The sequence below is a fragment of the Herpailurus yagouaroundi genome, unplaced genomic scaffold (assembly GCF_014898765.1).
Source record: "Herpailurus yagouaroundi ecotype Mexico unplaced genomic scaffold, PumYag 140, whole genome shotgun sequence".
Classification (NCBI taxonomy): Eukaryota; Metazoa; Chordata; class Mammalia; order Carnivora; family Felidae; genus Herpailurus; species Herpailurus yagouaroundi.
This window is the reverse complement of record NW_024412395.1, coordinates 30,975,139-30,991,764: the sequence shown is the minus strand read 5'-3', so window position 1 is coordinate 30,991,764 and position 16,626 is coordinate 30,975,139. Positions and strand designations below refer to the sequence as shown.

General features: G+C 38.2%; 1 pseudogene; it reads left to right on the top strand.

The window, feature by feature from the left end:
- Positions 1-13,608: 13,608 nt before the first annotated feature.
- On the top strand, positions 13,609-14,399 carry LOC121030323 (60S ribosomal protein L26-like; annotated as a pseudogene).
- The last annotated feature ends 2,227 nt before the right edge of the window (positions 14,400-16,626 follow it).

The window sequence follows — 16,626 nt, the reverse complement described above, 5'->3', positions numbered from 1 at the left end:
AATTCAGGAATGAGAAACCTAGTACCTGATATATGTGTTATGTAAGGCCAGTGAAGATAACGCCGTTCTCAGGCTCTTATAAATCTTAAGCGAAATGCTGTAACTCAAGATATGGAGCCTAACCATCAAACAAATCTTCCAATTTAAGAGTCAATCATTTTGATAAAAGCACCAAATTTGGTGATGTTAAAAGAAAGTTACAATAAAAAGAGGAAAATGTGACAAAACAGCAGGGCACACTATATTCTAACTTGTCTCACTAGGGAATTAATGCGTTGTAATGTTTGATCATAATTTAGTTGTTAAGGGAAATGATCGTGTGACAAATGAGCATAACAGAAGTGTCGCAAGGACCATCTAGATAGTGAGGGGGTGTTTCATGCCTAAAAAGACAACATCCTATATTAATAGTGCCATGGTAGGAAGAGTATTTTTAATAATGTTTGTTTTTTATTATGAAAGTAATATTTTCCTGTGTCACAGAGTTGAGATATACTATATATAGAATTATATATGCATTATATATGTGTATGTATATATGTATATAGATAGATTTTTTTTGCCCTGCTTTCTTCATCTAACATTACATCTTACATTCTATTTTCTTGAGAAAGTGTTTTGAAAGTGTAATTAAGGGATCCTTTTTCTGCTACACATCCCTAGTCAAAAGGAAGGAAAAAGAATAGTAAAAACTGGGCAGCCAGCTGAACATGCCACAGTGCTAAAGCAAGACTTTTATTTATAAATTATTTTTAACCTCATTATTATTATTGATCACGTAAGCTTTCCATAGGGTGTATCATTAGGGTGTGGATTACTCTTTATGTTGCAGATAACAGAAAACCAAATTCAAACTGCCTTAAACAGTGCTTTAAGCAGCTGAAATCCAGAGGCAATTCTGACTTTAGGTAAGGCTGAATTTAGCAGCTTCATTGATTTTACCAATGAGCCAATTTGTCTCTATCTTTCCCACTTTATCTTACTCACTGCTGGTTTGATTCTCCAGTTCCACATATTTGCCCCTCGTGGCCCCATCTACAACAGCTGCAAGTGTGGTATCTTCATATCATGCCAGCCAAGAAAAGAAAGACTCCAACAATCAAATACAAATTTTTTTTCAGGATCTTCTTGGTCCAGATTGGATCACATGGCTAACTCTGAACCAATCACAAGGGCCAGGATCTCAGGAATGAGATACTGATAAGCCAAATAAGACCCAGTCCAGGGCTACAAATAGCATCAATCCCACCTACCACATCATTGACTAAGAATAGAAGAAGATAGGATGGTAATGAATACTGCAAGACAAAATAAAACAAAATGATAAAATAAGATGGTAAAAGATGTACTCTATACCAACCACCATGGTTGGCTCAGATCAGACCTTCCTTGATCCATAGTGTTAACAAAATAAAATGACAAATATGAAAAATTAATAGGTAATTCATAGATAAACAACAAAGTTGGCTAAATTTATTTGGATTTCTTAGCCTACAGAAAGGAAATCCAAAATCTGATCCAAAAGACTCCATTAAAGTAGCCATAAAAAAAATTATGATCTACATTATTTTCTCTTTCATAAGTTCTCCTAGATCATCCCTTTAATGAATTCTTCTTGCTATGAGACTCACTGTCCAATCATGGAGTCAAGCTGGAATGTTCTATCACTTCACTGTGGTTTAGAATGGCAGAATTAGCCTGGCATCTTGCCTAAGCATTCTGTCACTCACAATAATAACAACTCTAACAAGGGCTAACTTCTATTGACTGCTTATTATGTGCCAGACAGTATGCTAAGAGCTTTGTGTGCATGCTTTCATTTAGGTCACACAATTCCATTGGGCGGTAAATATTATCATCTTCCTCTTAAAGATGAGGAAATGAATTGAGTTTCTTCTTCTCCAAGGTCACAGTCTCTAAGTAGTACAGGATTCTTTCTACATGTCCAAATAATAAGCAACACAGTGACCCTACACTGAGCCAGTTACGGAGTTCTGAGATGAGGTATTTTTAAAAAATTTTAATGTTTATTTATTTTTGAGAGAGAGAGAGACAGAGCATGAGCAGGGGAGGTGCAGACAGACAGAGGGAGACACAGAATCTGAAGCAGGCTCCAGACTCTGAGCTGTCAGCACAGAGCCCGATGCAGGGCTCAAACGCACAAACTGTGAGATCATGACCTGAGCTGAAGTTGGATGCTTAACCGACTGAGCCAACCAGGCGGCCCTGAAATGAGGTATTTTTAAAAAGAAGATTCTCACTTTTCCTGAGGACACTGATTGAGGATGTACTCATTGAGGATGGTTACCAACTCCTGTGCTCTTCAAATACTCATTACAGCCATTCCAGAAGTATAAGCAGAATTGTACTCATGGATTATGTTAGTGCTGGATTAATCTGGCCAAAGACTCTTTTAAAAACTATTGTTCAAATCTGTTTGTCTAATTTATAATAGGCACATAAACCCAATTGAGTTTTAAAGGTTTTTTTACATGCTAAATCTATAAATATTGATTCTATCTTTATAATTAAGCCCCTCTGTATCAGTAAGAAATTGTTCCATAACAAACCACCCCAATACTCAGTCGTAGAAAATAAGCTTTGATTCTTAGTCACATGTCTATGGGTTATTTGGAGTGTCTTTTCTTTAGACTGCACCAGAACTGCTTTGCTTCACTGGTCTCATTCAGAGGCCCACACTGAAGGAGCAGTGGCTACCTGCTATATATTCTTCTCCTGGTGGAGGCAGAAGAGAAAGAGACCAAATCGTACTGTGGAAGCATATATCAAACCTTTGCTCACATTTCTAACATCCCATTGGTCAAGATAAGTCACATAGCCAAGATCAACATCAATGAAATAGGGAAATATGCTTTTTCCTTGGAGGTTTTTTTTAGAGGAAGAAACTAAATGTATTGAAAAACTTTTTTTAATGTTTATTTTTGAAGGAGAGAGAGACAGAGCATGAGTGGGGAGTGACAGAGAGAGAGGGAGACACAGAATCCAAAGCAGGCTCCAGGCTCCAAGCTGTCAGCACAGAGCCTGACACAGGACTCGAACTCATGAGCTGTGAGGTCATGACCTGAGTTGAAGTCAGATGCCCAATCAACTGAGCCACCCAGGCGCCCCAGAAGAAACTAAATACTATCTGCCAAATAGTTGACTCTATCATAACTCAAATAAAGAACTAGAAGAGGTTAGCATGTATTAAGCACATACCTGTTTATCCATCAATTTAGAAAAGATGGTGAAGTAGGTATAATGTACTGATTTGGGGGCTACATGCTGGGATTGCAATAATGAACAATAGCCTAGTGGCAAAACAAATGTAATTTCCTTGTGAATCCTAATAGCAATCCTACTGGTAGATATGCTCTTTCCCATTTGATAGCTAAAGAAACTAAGGCATCAAGAGATCAAACAACTTGGTCAAAGTCATACAGATAGCAAGTGGCAAAGGCAGATTATAAAAACTGAGAATAGGCCTAAATTCTTTCAACCTCACCAGTGTTGATTCCCAATAATAAACAAACTCTCATATGGCTTCAGAAGTGAATAACAAAAATGGACAACCCATCAGTTAGAGTTCAAGCAGGCAGGCAGAACCAAGGAATTCACTCTTACACACATTAGTCCATACGCAGCCATGGATGTCTGCCACCTTTAGGTCTGGTAATGAGCCCAAACATCAGCAGTTAGGAAGAGAAGGTGGACACAAAGGGACAACCAAAAACAAAGCAGAACCTGCTAGGAAAAACTGAAAGATCACCTAATCACTGACTTTTCTCCTGATAATTTAGGCAACTTGAGGGATAAGCCAACATCTCTTTACCATAGGGCTGCACATGCCCCTAGCCCGGGATTCTCAGAGACTGAAGGAGTTTGATGGGAGCAGGGGGTGCCATGGGTCCAGTAGGTGTCCTTGCCACTAGCAGATCCATGACAACATGCACAAACTCCAACAGTACCCACCCTGCAGCAATCCTCAGAGCTGAGAAATGGGTACCCTTCAGTGCCAAATCCTGCACAAATTTCTCTTGTGGCAAATCCTAACTGGAACCATATGGGAGGAGAATTTGGGGAAACTGACATGGTACAAAGACATCACACCATGTTAGTACTTTTACTGTGAATTAACTTAAACTTGTATTTGACGTAGGAAAGTATGAAATAAAGTGATTTTCCCGAACTTTCAAGTGTCTAGAGTGGAAAATACTGAGAGATGTCAGAGAATTCATGTCCAGAAGCTTCTTCCCATGCAGTGACAGATCGTGAGTACTTTTTATTTATTTAACCCTGACATTTCATACTTACGGAGCCATAACACTTAGTTTTTCTCAGCATAATGTCACTCTGATATATACTATTTTGGTTGGAAGAACTCAAACCAGCGTAAGCAGAAAAGAAGGAATTTGTTGGCTTACATATCTGGAAATTTAAGGATGGCTCTCACTTCAGGAATGGCTAGGTACAGGTGTGCAAATAGTATCATTAAAGTTTATTTAGCATCTCTCAACCATGCTAGTCCCTACTTCTCTTTGATTATAAGGCACATGTTTTCCTACTCCAAACAGACTATCTTCACATGTCAGAAAACATAAGTGCCAGTATTTCCAAGTGTGCATCTTTAAATCTTGAGATGCAAAAAATAAATAAGCCCTTTCTTTCACCACACACACACACACACACACACACACACAAAGTTGCCTTGTCTGGGTCAAGACAAAAGGGTGAGACACCATGAGTGGACAGGCTTGGGTCTCCTGCCCACTCCTGCAGCAGAAGCTGCAAGAAACGGAGACTGTCCTTTCTACCAAAATATGTAGGATGAGGGAGAAGCCAGTCCTCAAATAACACAGAGGTTCTGGTCAGATTAAAATGATTGATATTTAATGCAAATGTACCTTAAATCAAATAATTGTAGAGTCTGCATTGGTAGCAAAGGAAGATGTTGAAGTTTATGCTATTATTCTTTTCCTTTTTCTAGAAAGCATGACAGTGACGTAAAGAAGCACCTGATAACAGACGGAGTGTAGAAAAAAAAAGGCAGCACATATTGGCAATAGAACCAAATGCAGTTTTCTATAGATAGCACTGGCCTGCTGCTATCTCAATTTAAAATACATTCAAAAAGTTGCCACCAGATGAACTTTATGGCCAGCTTTAGCTTTGAGGCAATTAAAAAAAATCAAATGTCCAACAGATATCCTGTAATGGTTTGCCTTTGCTTAGTATGTTTTATTATCAAATAATCATGTATGCAGCTGTCACCCATTGGTCATTCACAGTTCATAGTTCCTAATACCAAAAAAGAAAAGAATCCATAAGAATGGAGAGACTTCCTGATAATGAAGAATGACCTCTAATTGTAATGGATTTACTTTCAGGTAAATTGGTTAAAAGCTAATTTTTATAGCATGACTTAGAATTATTATTTTTCTTACTGGTTTTGTTTCAGACAAAATGTAATGCATAGGTAATAACACTGAAATTGGTTCACAACTAAGAGCACTAAAGGATTATCCATTCCCTCATTCTTTCGTTCTGTATTGACAGCCCACTGTATTGTCATGCACTGAATGAACTAAGCGCTAAGGATACCAAAAAGAATAAGACATGTCCTTGCCCTGGAGAAGCTTCCAGTGTAGTGTCGCGGAGGAAAGCTCAAGAAACAGACAGTGCTACAAACCTCTTATGTCCAGACAGCTTATGACAGCACAGAGGAGCAAACAATGAATTTTGCTTGGGGTTGTCAGAGAAGGCCTTTTAGATCAAGGTCTTGATGGGAAAATAGTAATTTTCTAATCAGAGGCCCTAGAAAATGATATTCCAGGAAGAAAAGGCAGCACCCACTGTTACAGGACTTTGTGAATTAATCGTGTCAATGGCCGGACAGGGAACAGTGGGAAGGAATGCCCAGGAAACTAACAGGGTGAGACCAGACAGAATGGGACAGGAATTGATGTCATGCCAAGCAATTTGAAAAGGTAACTCTGGAAGCAGGACAAGGGAGAGAGACTGATTATTCTGGGGCTTTGAAGAGGGTACAGAGAAGGTTGATATGGGGCCGAAATTGAGACTGGAAATTACTAGCAATAAATTGAATGATGGAGCAAAGGAAGAGGGAGGAATCAAAATACCTCTCCTGTATCCAGTTTAGGAGACTAGCTGGATGGAGATACCATTAAAGATATTAGGGGAAACAGAAAAACAAAACAGATATGGGGATAGAGGGCAGGGCTGGGATGGAGTAGGAAAGAGAATGGAGCTCATGATTGCCTATGAGCCCAGACATTAATTGCATGCATAACATAAAACAACCTGTTTCACCCATACATGTTATCCTTTTATATATTTTGATTAATGCCCCCACTTAAATGTATTCATTCTGTCAAAATACTTGTTATTAAGTAATAGTTTGCACCATGTTATCTGTTTCTATATTTCCAATATTATAAGAGGGGTATGATATTCTGAGTAGCAGTACAGAAATCTCATGTTATGTTTAGTATTCCAGCTTTATGAGAATATTACAGGTTTTGGGGAAAAAACTCTGTCTCCATGTGACTGCATGATATTTTGAGACAAAAACCATTTTTCTGACCTCAGCTAGTAATCTCTTCAAAGCCAAGAACTGATACAGTTCATATTTCCTAACCATATTTTCATCTCTAGGAGTATTAACAAAGCTAAATCTATGCAAATGGTGTCTCCTGGTTTAGTTCACAAAACTCATACTACGGACTCTGACAGCTTAGGAGTAAACCATTCACCAGAAACAATAATAGCACCAGTTGTTGAATATACATTGCATTTTTCAATGATGTTCTAAGAAACTTGCTTTACTACTGTATTATAAAACTTCTACAGTGATCCTAGCTAAGGTATTAAAATGAATTACAAGAAAGGTGGCTGAGTTTTTTCACATCAGATGTCAGGGTGGGGGTTTGGGTGTCTAGTCTTGTTTCACACTGAGTCTTTTTCATTTACTTTTCTTAATGCATTCAAAAGTTGTTAAAGTTTCTTATATAAAAATATGATTGATTGTTACAGTGACAGTAATTGCATTTTAGCAAAAGTAACCATTATAGTAATTTTCTTCAAGGAAGAGAAATCTAACTAACTAAAGTAGCTAGTTACTTCCTCATACATTAACTTTGAAATTTTTTAACATAAAAATACTTGATAAGGGAAGTACAAATTGAAGAACATAAAATGGCACGCAATATTTATAAAACTAGTTCCATTTGATGGTTTACAATTTTATGTAGCTGTTAATCACAAATTATGTGAAATGAAATAAAGGGGGAGACTACAATTTCTAAACAAGTTGGTCAATTAAAGTAAGGCCTCAACAGAAACCTTTTAAAAATGACTCTCAGATATCTCTTATGTTCACTTCTAAACTACAGAAAGTAATCATTTGTTTGTAACCAAGAAGATGTATTCAGAGCATGCCCTTAGAAGATTGAATCAAATGAATACATGGAGATACTATGATTACAAAGAAAAAGGAAAAAACAACAATTATACATGTGCATTGACAGGATAATGCTGCATATAGTAACAACTCGTACATGTTAAATCACAAATGAAACAGCATTAGCATTGAATTTCATGTATTCCATTGCACACCTGAATACTAATTAGCAACTAAAATAGGAAATGTGTGGTACTGCATGTATTGATAAGATCTCAGTTCTGTATTCTTCAGACACCAGCGATCTAACAGGAATTGCATACTGAGAAAAAACTACTTTAGCATTTTTACAGTTTCCTTTCTAAACTTTTTTCTTCCTTATTATTGAAAGCAATATACTAATTCCAAAATCAATCAAAGGTAACTGAAATGTTGGCCAAATCTGGAAATGCATTTTCTGATATTTATTGTTAACGATGTACAGACAGTAACTGCCAGGAGGAGTACAAAGCAGAAGCCTCAAATTCAGGATGCAAATAGATGAACAGTATTCAAGGTAACCTAAATCAATGGAGTCAACTTAAATTTTTCATTTTTAAGGGGCCACGGAGGACACTGGTACTTTGTTTCTGCCCCTCCTTAGCCCTGTTTTGAAATGGCCCCTGTAACTGCAAAAGATTTATTTTGAAGGCCGAGACAGAGGAAAAGGAGTTTAAACTTCATGACTTTTCCCTGGCTGCCTCTATTCATCTCTCTCTCCATCTCCATTCCTTTGCTTGCCTCTATATTTAAATTGGCCCTTGCACTAACATTTGATTTATCCTGGAGTTATTCTTATAGAAGAAAATTTCAGTCACAAAGCCATATTTCTTTGAGTGAATTCTTTCCTTTATTTTTCTGCTATCCCCCATAGATTACATATCCTCTCCTGTTTGTTTGTGCCATTTTGCCCATCAATAGCATCTATAATACAAGTTAGTTTTTATTATGTATGGCAAGGAATGCAGTGGGGGAAATTGCAGATGTGTGTGTGTGTGTGTGTGTGTGTGTGTGTGTGTGTACATGCTTGCCTGCACGTGTGCATGTGTGTCTGTTTGATTTTAGGTTGTATTCTAAAATAAGGATTCAGTATAAAATTGATGATAGTAGTCTTTCAGCAAAGTCCTATTTCCTTGAAGCTTGGCTGGTGTTTCATTTACTAACAGAACACAAACATAAAAGGTAATTACAAAATAATTACACTAGCAGACATCAAAATAAAATGTTTCGGAGAAAAGGACCTGATAAATATCTGCTAAGAAAGTCACAGGGACCGTATCAATTAGGATGCTTCTAGTTATAAACAACAGAACACCCAACCCAAACTTGCATAAACAATAAAGAGAATTTATTGGCTCATGTAACTAACAGTCCAGAGGATGGGAGAGGCTCAGGTGCAGATGACCAGAGCTACAGATGATTTGGCTGCAGTTAGTTGTCTCAGTTCTTCCCTTCTTTGATTATTGGTTCTGTCCTGAGACCAATTTCTTTCCAGGTTGCACAATTTTAGCTCACAGCAACCAGGGTCACCTTCTTTCCCACTCACATCTCCCAAGAGGGAGTGTATTCTTCCCCACCCAGAAAATGAAAGTCCTGAGCTTTATTCTGATTGATCCAATTTGGGCCACTCTTGAATCATCTGTAGTAGCAGGAAGGCAAGATGTATTAGTTTAAACCAACAAAGGCATATGTTTAGCACACGCTGACATAACTCCATAGCTTTTTTTAAATATTGAAATGCTTCTAAACCAGATGATAAGTAGCCCATGCTCTGTGTCCCCCTACATGTTCCTCACTGCACAGCAATCCATCCTGGAATCCTCCTGACCTACCTTTATCCAGCAACTAAAAGTTAACATCTACAAAGGAAGGATCATTTTGGTCCCTGCTCCGGCAATGCAGCAGGCATCTCTTCTGTTTAGATGGATCAACCCTGATGTGAAACATTTTGACTATAACCTCAGCCTATAGCTGAGGGCATTATCAACCCCACTATATTAGTTTCCTAGGGCTTCCATGACAAAGTACCACAAAGTGAGTGCCTTAGAACAATAAAAACTCATTCTATTTCTGGAATCAAGGTGTTGGCTGAGCCATGTTCCCTCCAGAGTCTATAGGGAAGGATCTCTCCTTGCCTCTTGTAGCTTCTGGTAGTTGCCGGCCATCCTTGGTGTTCCTTGGTTTATGGTAACATAATTCGAATCTTGGACCTCATCTTCCCATGATGATCGTCCATGTGCCCATGTCTAAATGTCCCTCTTCTTATAAGGATGCCAGTCACTGGATGAAGGCCCACCTCAATCCAGCATGACTTCATCTTAACTTGATTGTATTAACAAAGACCCTATTTCCAAGTAAGGACACATTCACAGGTTCCAAGTGAACATGAATTTGGGGCGACACTATTCAACACAGTACACTCTTCTAAGCGGGATGGCTGCTATGTGATGGGAAAGTGGCAAAGTGATACTGGGGAAGTGCCTACAATGTCCACTAGATGCTGGGCCCTCTGGGCCTCAACTCTCTTCATTTACCTGTTATAATCAACAGCTGCATAGTTGACCAGGCATTTCAGATTTTATTTGCATCTTCTGAGCTGGATCCTATTCTGTTAACCTCATTTTTAACTCTAAGGCTTAAGTCCATGGATTTCAAAAAGTAGTTTGGGGAAGGGATCTGACAGAGAGTCCTTAAATATATATGCCAGTCCAAGCATTATCAGTAGAGTCACTAAGCAATATATTTCAGCTAGGCAAGTACTATTGTTTTTTAAATATACATAGCTGTGATTAATTAAATAAAAATCCATTTAAAATCTTCCTGTATTTATAACGCCTCTTTGTCATTATGCATATTCTCTATCAACAGATAATAAAGGACAACTATTATTGCACTTTAGCACACTAGCCTCTATTTGAAGGGCCATGCGTAAACTGGGATACAAGTCTGTCTGCTGTCACAAAGGCCAAAAGAACAATAGCTCAAACAAATAGCCATTGATTTCTTTCTCATATAAGAGCTGGAGTACAAGCAGTCGAGGGGTCATATGGCAGGTCTTCAGTCATGAGGACCTAGGCACTTTCTACACTGTCATTCTGCCATTCTCAAGACAGTGCTTTCATCCCCAGTCTAAAATGGCTTTTGTAGCTCTTGCTAGTGTGGCTGGATTCTACTTACGTATCATTGGCCAGATCCTAAAATATATGGCCAAACATGGCAGTAAGAGTAGCTGGGAAATGTAGTCTTTATCTAGCTAGCCATGTGCTCAGCTAAACATTGAGAATTCTAATACTAAAGAAAGAAGGAGCAAATTGATATTAGGGGAGAGTTAGCCCTCCTTAACAAAAGCTACATGCTTGTGGGAGAAAATAATGGATATTTGCAAGTGATATGTATATTGCTAATAGGTTATTAAGTTTGTTCTAAGATAATTTTCAAGATAAGTGTACACATCCTTAACATTATAATTTTGTGATATGTTTTCTTTAGCCTCTACCTCATCTTACTAACTGTACTTACATAGTTGGACTAAATATGTTCATTAGATGTCTATGGTAAGAAGGTTTTAAAGTCATAAGGAGAATGGTTGTAAATATTGGAGTCAACAAGAAACGTATGGAAGGGAGAAAATGACAATTTCCAGAGTGACTATTTTGCTTGCATGAGACTTTTAACTCCCTGTATCTGGTGACAAGTTATCCAATTACAACTAATAGGAAGAAAAGTTAAGCTAGGGTATCAATATCGAAGACATAAACTATCTGCACAGTGCACAGCCAACCAAGATCTTGTTTACTTAAAACCTGGTACCCAGTTTAAAAGCAGATTCTTCTTAAATAGGAAGAGGCAAGTCAAGGTCTTTATAAATATTGAACAACAAATTTGGGCAGAACTTTGCCAAAACAAAACAAACAAAACAATAATGCCCCCCTCCCCCAAAAAAAGGAAGGGGAAAAAAGGTGAATGACTTTTTTTTAAAAAAAGAATTAACATTGGAGATTGGGAGTATACTATTCAAGTTACAATTGTTCAAAGGTCTTCCGATGCTGAAATTCTCACAATTCTTTGACTTTTCGCAAAGTCTTATTATAAACTTTTTTATGGAGACACGGGTACTGAATGGCCTCAGTGTGTCCTTTGGATCCATTTCCCATCCCTCCCCACCTGATCTGTACCCTAAGCAGCTGATTTGTATGAAACACATCACTAGACTTGCTTGCTCTTTAGTTTTTGCTGAAAATTGCTAATGAGAGGCTCCAACAGGATATCAGACAATGGAAGGACATTGAAGTTGGGTATTTATTCCCCTACTTCTCTCCAAGCCACATTACAGGTTGGCAGTGCCTGTGGTCCTTCACTGAAGACCACAGCCCCTGTCAGCTGGTCCTGTCCTATAATTACAACCATAGTTGCCTTGCCTGTTCCCTGGACCTACAGAATCTAGCTTGGTCCTTCCTATTGATTTAACCCTGCTTATAATTTTATAAATAGTTCATTAATTATATTCTCCTAAATTGCTCTTTTTGGGTGAGCCATCTGCTCTTATGATCCTGAGTGATACAATAAAGAAGAAATGACTCATTCATCAAAAACTAGTCCTACTAATCCAGTGGCTAATGGGCCTATCTCAATTTTGAAATTCTCTCCTTTCTACAAATCCATGCTCTCTCCTTCCTAAATTTGGATCAAGGCTCACCTCTTTCATGAACCATTTCTAAACTAACCACATGGCTTTTCTTCTTAAAAACACTGGCTATCACTTCCCAGCTCTGCCTATTACTCCACTTACCTACATTTGACACATTTATAAGCCATTTCTAAATTTACTGATGCTAGCTCTATACTATTTTTTTTAGAGGTTTTAGTTTCTCCAGTGTGGAAATGACTTTGTCTACTTTCTGTACAAATTCTGAACATTTCTAGAGTTCTATGCTTCTTAAGCAACAGATATGCAATATTTGTTACGTCTGGGAAGCAAATACCCCAATTTCTTAGGGTTTGAATTGGGAAGTAAGGTGAATATAAATTTCCTCAAAATGTACTCCTCTACAACTTTCACTGTGAGCAACAAATCAGACAGTTTCTCCTCATCTCCAGCACCTCTTAATGCAAGAGGGACCCAGGATTTAGTCTCTTGTGTGTGTATCCATCCTCTTTCCCTGGTAGTTCCCAGCCAGTCTCATAACTTTGTAGGTCTAATGAAATTTTCTACTTTTAAGTCTAGTAGACATTTTTAATCTCAAAATTAACATATCCAAATCCAAACTTTGGATCGCCATCTTCACCCCAACTCCAAATAATTGTTCATGTTCCAGTCTTGTTCTCTCAGAAACTCCAGTTTCTTGGGCCCAAAACTTTGGAGCCATCTTTTACTCACCTCTTTTTTTCCCACACCTTACAAAAATCCTTCAAAAAGTTATGTCAGCCCTATATGCAAAATATATCCAGATTCCAGTCATTTCTCACCACTTCCTTTGCTGCCTACTATTCTGGTCCAGGCCATTACAATTCACTAAAGAAGCCTCGTCACTGGTTTCCCCAGCTTAGGCCCTCATCCATCTAATAGTCTTCTCTTAGTAGAGCAGCCTGAGTGCTTCTTTTTTAAATATTAGTCACATCATGTCATTTCTCTGTTCAAACCCCCTCTCATGGCTCCACTTTTATTCAGAGTGACACCCAAAGTTCTCACATGTAGCCTACAGGGTCCCACATGATTCAGCTTCTGCTGTCTGTCTAGGTACATGTCCTACTGCATTCCAGATACACTGGCCTCCCTGTTTCAGGATAACATACCTACCACCCCCTTAGGTATCCACAAAACTCACTCTCCCACCTCCTTCAAGTCTCTGCTCAAGCATTACCTGCTCAGGGTGCAGCCTGAGCTGCACCTCTCTCTGATATGACTTAAAACATGCCTCTTTAAACTTAAAACAACAACAACAACAACAGTAATAGAAAAGATGAAATCAAACATTCATTTAAAAGGGGGCAACTAAGGGCACCTGGGTAGCTCAGTCAGTTGAGCGTCTGACTCTTGATTCTGGCTCATGTCATGATCTTATGGTTAGTAAGATGGAGCCCTGCATTGGGCTCTACTGCTTGGGATTCTCTCTTTCCCCCTCTCTCTGCCCCTCCCCTGCTTGCACTCTCTCTCTCACTCTCAAAATAAATAAAATAAACTTAAAAGAATTAAAAAAAAATAAAAGAGGTGCCTAATGCCTAACTAGGATTCCACATGTATAAAATTATACATCCTAGCTTTTAAAAGAAAAACACTGACTAGGCCGGAAAAAGGCTGAGCAGAGATTAGAAAGGCAGAACCATACACTTGAGCAGACCAAGAGATTATATTAGAGAAACTGATCTAAAAACCATCTTCTTTTCTCTTTTATGGCCATTGCTGAAGCAACAGCAGCCAAAATGAAATTCAATCCCTTTGTGACTTCTAACCAGAGCAAGAACCATAAAAGACATTTCAATATACCTTCCCACATTTGCAGGAAGATTGTGTCTTTCCCTCTTTCCAAAGAGCTGAGACAGAAGTACAATGTTCCATCCATGTCCATCTGAAAGGATGAAACAGTTCAGGTTGTATGAGGACATAACAAAGGTCAGCAAGTTGGCAAAGTAGTCCAAGTTTATGGAAAGAAATGTGTCATCTACATCAAACATGTGCAACAGAAGCCAATGACACAACTGTCCAAGTGGGCAGCACCAGTCCTAAAAGGTGATCACCACTAGGCTAAAACAGGACAAACACAGCAAAAAGATCTTTGAATGTAAAGTGAAATCTTGTCAAGTGGGAGAGGTAAAGGGTAAATATAAGACAAAACAGTTGAGAAGATGCAGAAATAAGGTAACCTTATATACAATCTTCATAATACAAACTGCTCAAATGAACAATAACAACAACAACAACTCCCCAACCCTATTCCTGTGATCCACCAACTGCCCCACACTCCCACTGCACAAAAGGATGGGAAATTGTTTCAAGTTCCTGCTTATTGATTTGATATCAATTAGCATCAGCAAACTGAGATAATCAAATAATTCCAGAAATAAAATTAGGGCCCTTAGTATTAAAAAATTATATCTTGGTCAATTAGAAAATAGGAGAAGAGTGCCTTCCTTTGCTCTTTTGTTGGTCAATGAAAAAACCTGGGATTGGTTCTGCCCCTTCTTCTCTGAGTCTTCTTTCTGTGAAAGAGGTACAATGTTTGAAAAGCCCTATGTTTTAAAATAATCCAGAGAAGAAAGTGAAAGAGTGTAAATGTCATAGTACACCCCAGACACAACGAAATGTTCTTGGGAAGCGTTCACAAGTAAGTATCTGAAACTTTTCAAAATAAAAAAAGAGGTTACGTGAATGACTTTTGAATATTGAAACTTCAAGTATGTTAACAAATCAGAAAGTCTATAAAACAAGACAACACCCTTTCTAACATCCCCTAAGGTCTCTATCATATAAACAGAGGTTCCAAAGGGGCATTTACATAAGTAATCCACATTTGGAGCCAACACAAACCTCCTACTGATGAGAATATTCTAATTGTCAACATCTCTCAATGCAGTCCTTAAGATTTGAATACCTCACATTATTTGATTGTAAGTGTCACTGGTTTTAATGTCTCAGAGAAAACTAAAATTTATATAAAACTTTAGGATTTTAAAAGCATTTTATAACTTGGCTTTATTAAAGAGAATTTTGTAGAAGAGAGGTAAAATGTTGAGATTCAACCATACCAGAAAGAAGGCAATGAAGTTGAATTTACTAGACCAAATCAGGATTTCAGTATCCACAGGTACATATGTACATGTTCACAATATTTGGTTTTTCTCTTATACTTCATTGGTGTTCATTGACATACTTCCCAATAGATATGTTTACATTTTTCCTAGTAGTTGGAAATATGGCACAACTTGTGAGGTGCTTCAAATGAGAAGATTCTTCAACACACCACATTGTATCTGACCGTGGCTAGCTCAGTACTAAGACTTGGGTGACAGCTGTGGCTCCTCAGTAACTAGCACTAAAGGGTGCTAATACCTTAGGAAGTGCTTAAAGAAGATGTAAAGTTGTCTCTATCTAATCTAAGGTTGAGAACTGTGTATAGAAAAAAGGCTAACAGAAATTCAGCAACCAGACATCTGTGTCTCCTAGTAAAAGACAGTTGGACAAGTCCTCTAAAAGACAGCAAGTTATTATTCATAAGTCAAACATTTGGGGGCCCCTAGATGGCTCAGTTGGTTGAGCATCTGATTCTTGGTTCTGGCTCAGGTCATGATCCCAGAATCGTGGGACTGAGCGCTGTTGGGCTCTGTGCTAGGCTCCGAGCTGAACGTGGAGCCTGCTTCAGATTCATTCACTCTCTCCCTCTCTCTCTCTCTCTCTCTCTTCCTCCTTCTGCCACTCTCCCCCACTTGCATGCTGTCTGTAAAATAAAAAATAAAATAAATTCAAACATTTCTTCTCCATGTGCAAGAGAAAATTATATTCTTTCATCAAAATCTAGTATATGTTATTTTTAAAAATAATATGCCTATCATTGAATGGCTGAGTTCACCTACATATTTGAGCTAACATATCAAACAAAGAAAACTGGCTTGGCTGCAAAGTCAATGAAAGTCAAATAAAAAGCCAAACTAAACAGATGAGACACCATGCCCTGAAGATCAACAAAGAAGATCATTGTTAGGTGAGGAGGGTTTAACAACCAGCAAGGAGGATTTGCTGTGCCCATCATAAACACAAAGCAACTCATTTAAGCTACTTAAATATAAATCCCACTTCAGGACTGATGGGTAGTTGCTTGCATACACAACTGGATTTTTTCTTTATGATACTGTATTAGAGTTAAACTCCATGAGACTTATATGAATATCTTAGAGGTATTTTTGAAATGTTTGGTAATAACAATAGTGGTAACAAATTGGTAGCTTTGTATCAGTAATTTTAAAAATAGAGTGCTCTCGTGGCATGCCTGGGTGGGTCAGTCAGTTGAACATCCGACTTGATTTTGGTTCAGGTCATACTCCCAAGGTCATGGGATTGAGCCCTATGTCAGGCTCCATGCTGAGCGTGGAGCCTGCTTAAGATTCTCTCTCTCCCTCTCTCTCTCCCTCTGCCCATCCCTGCTCATGTGCACATGTCCTCATTTTCTCTAAAA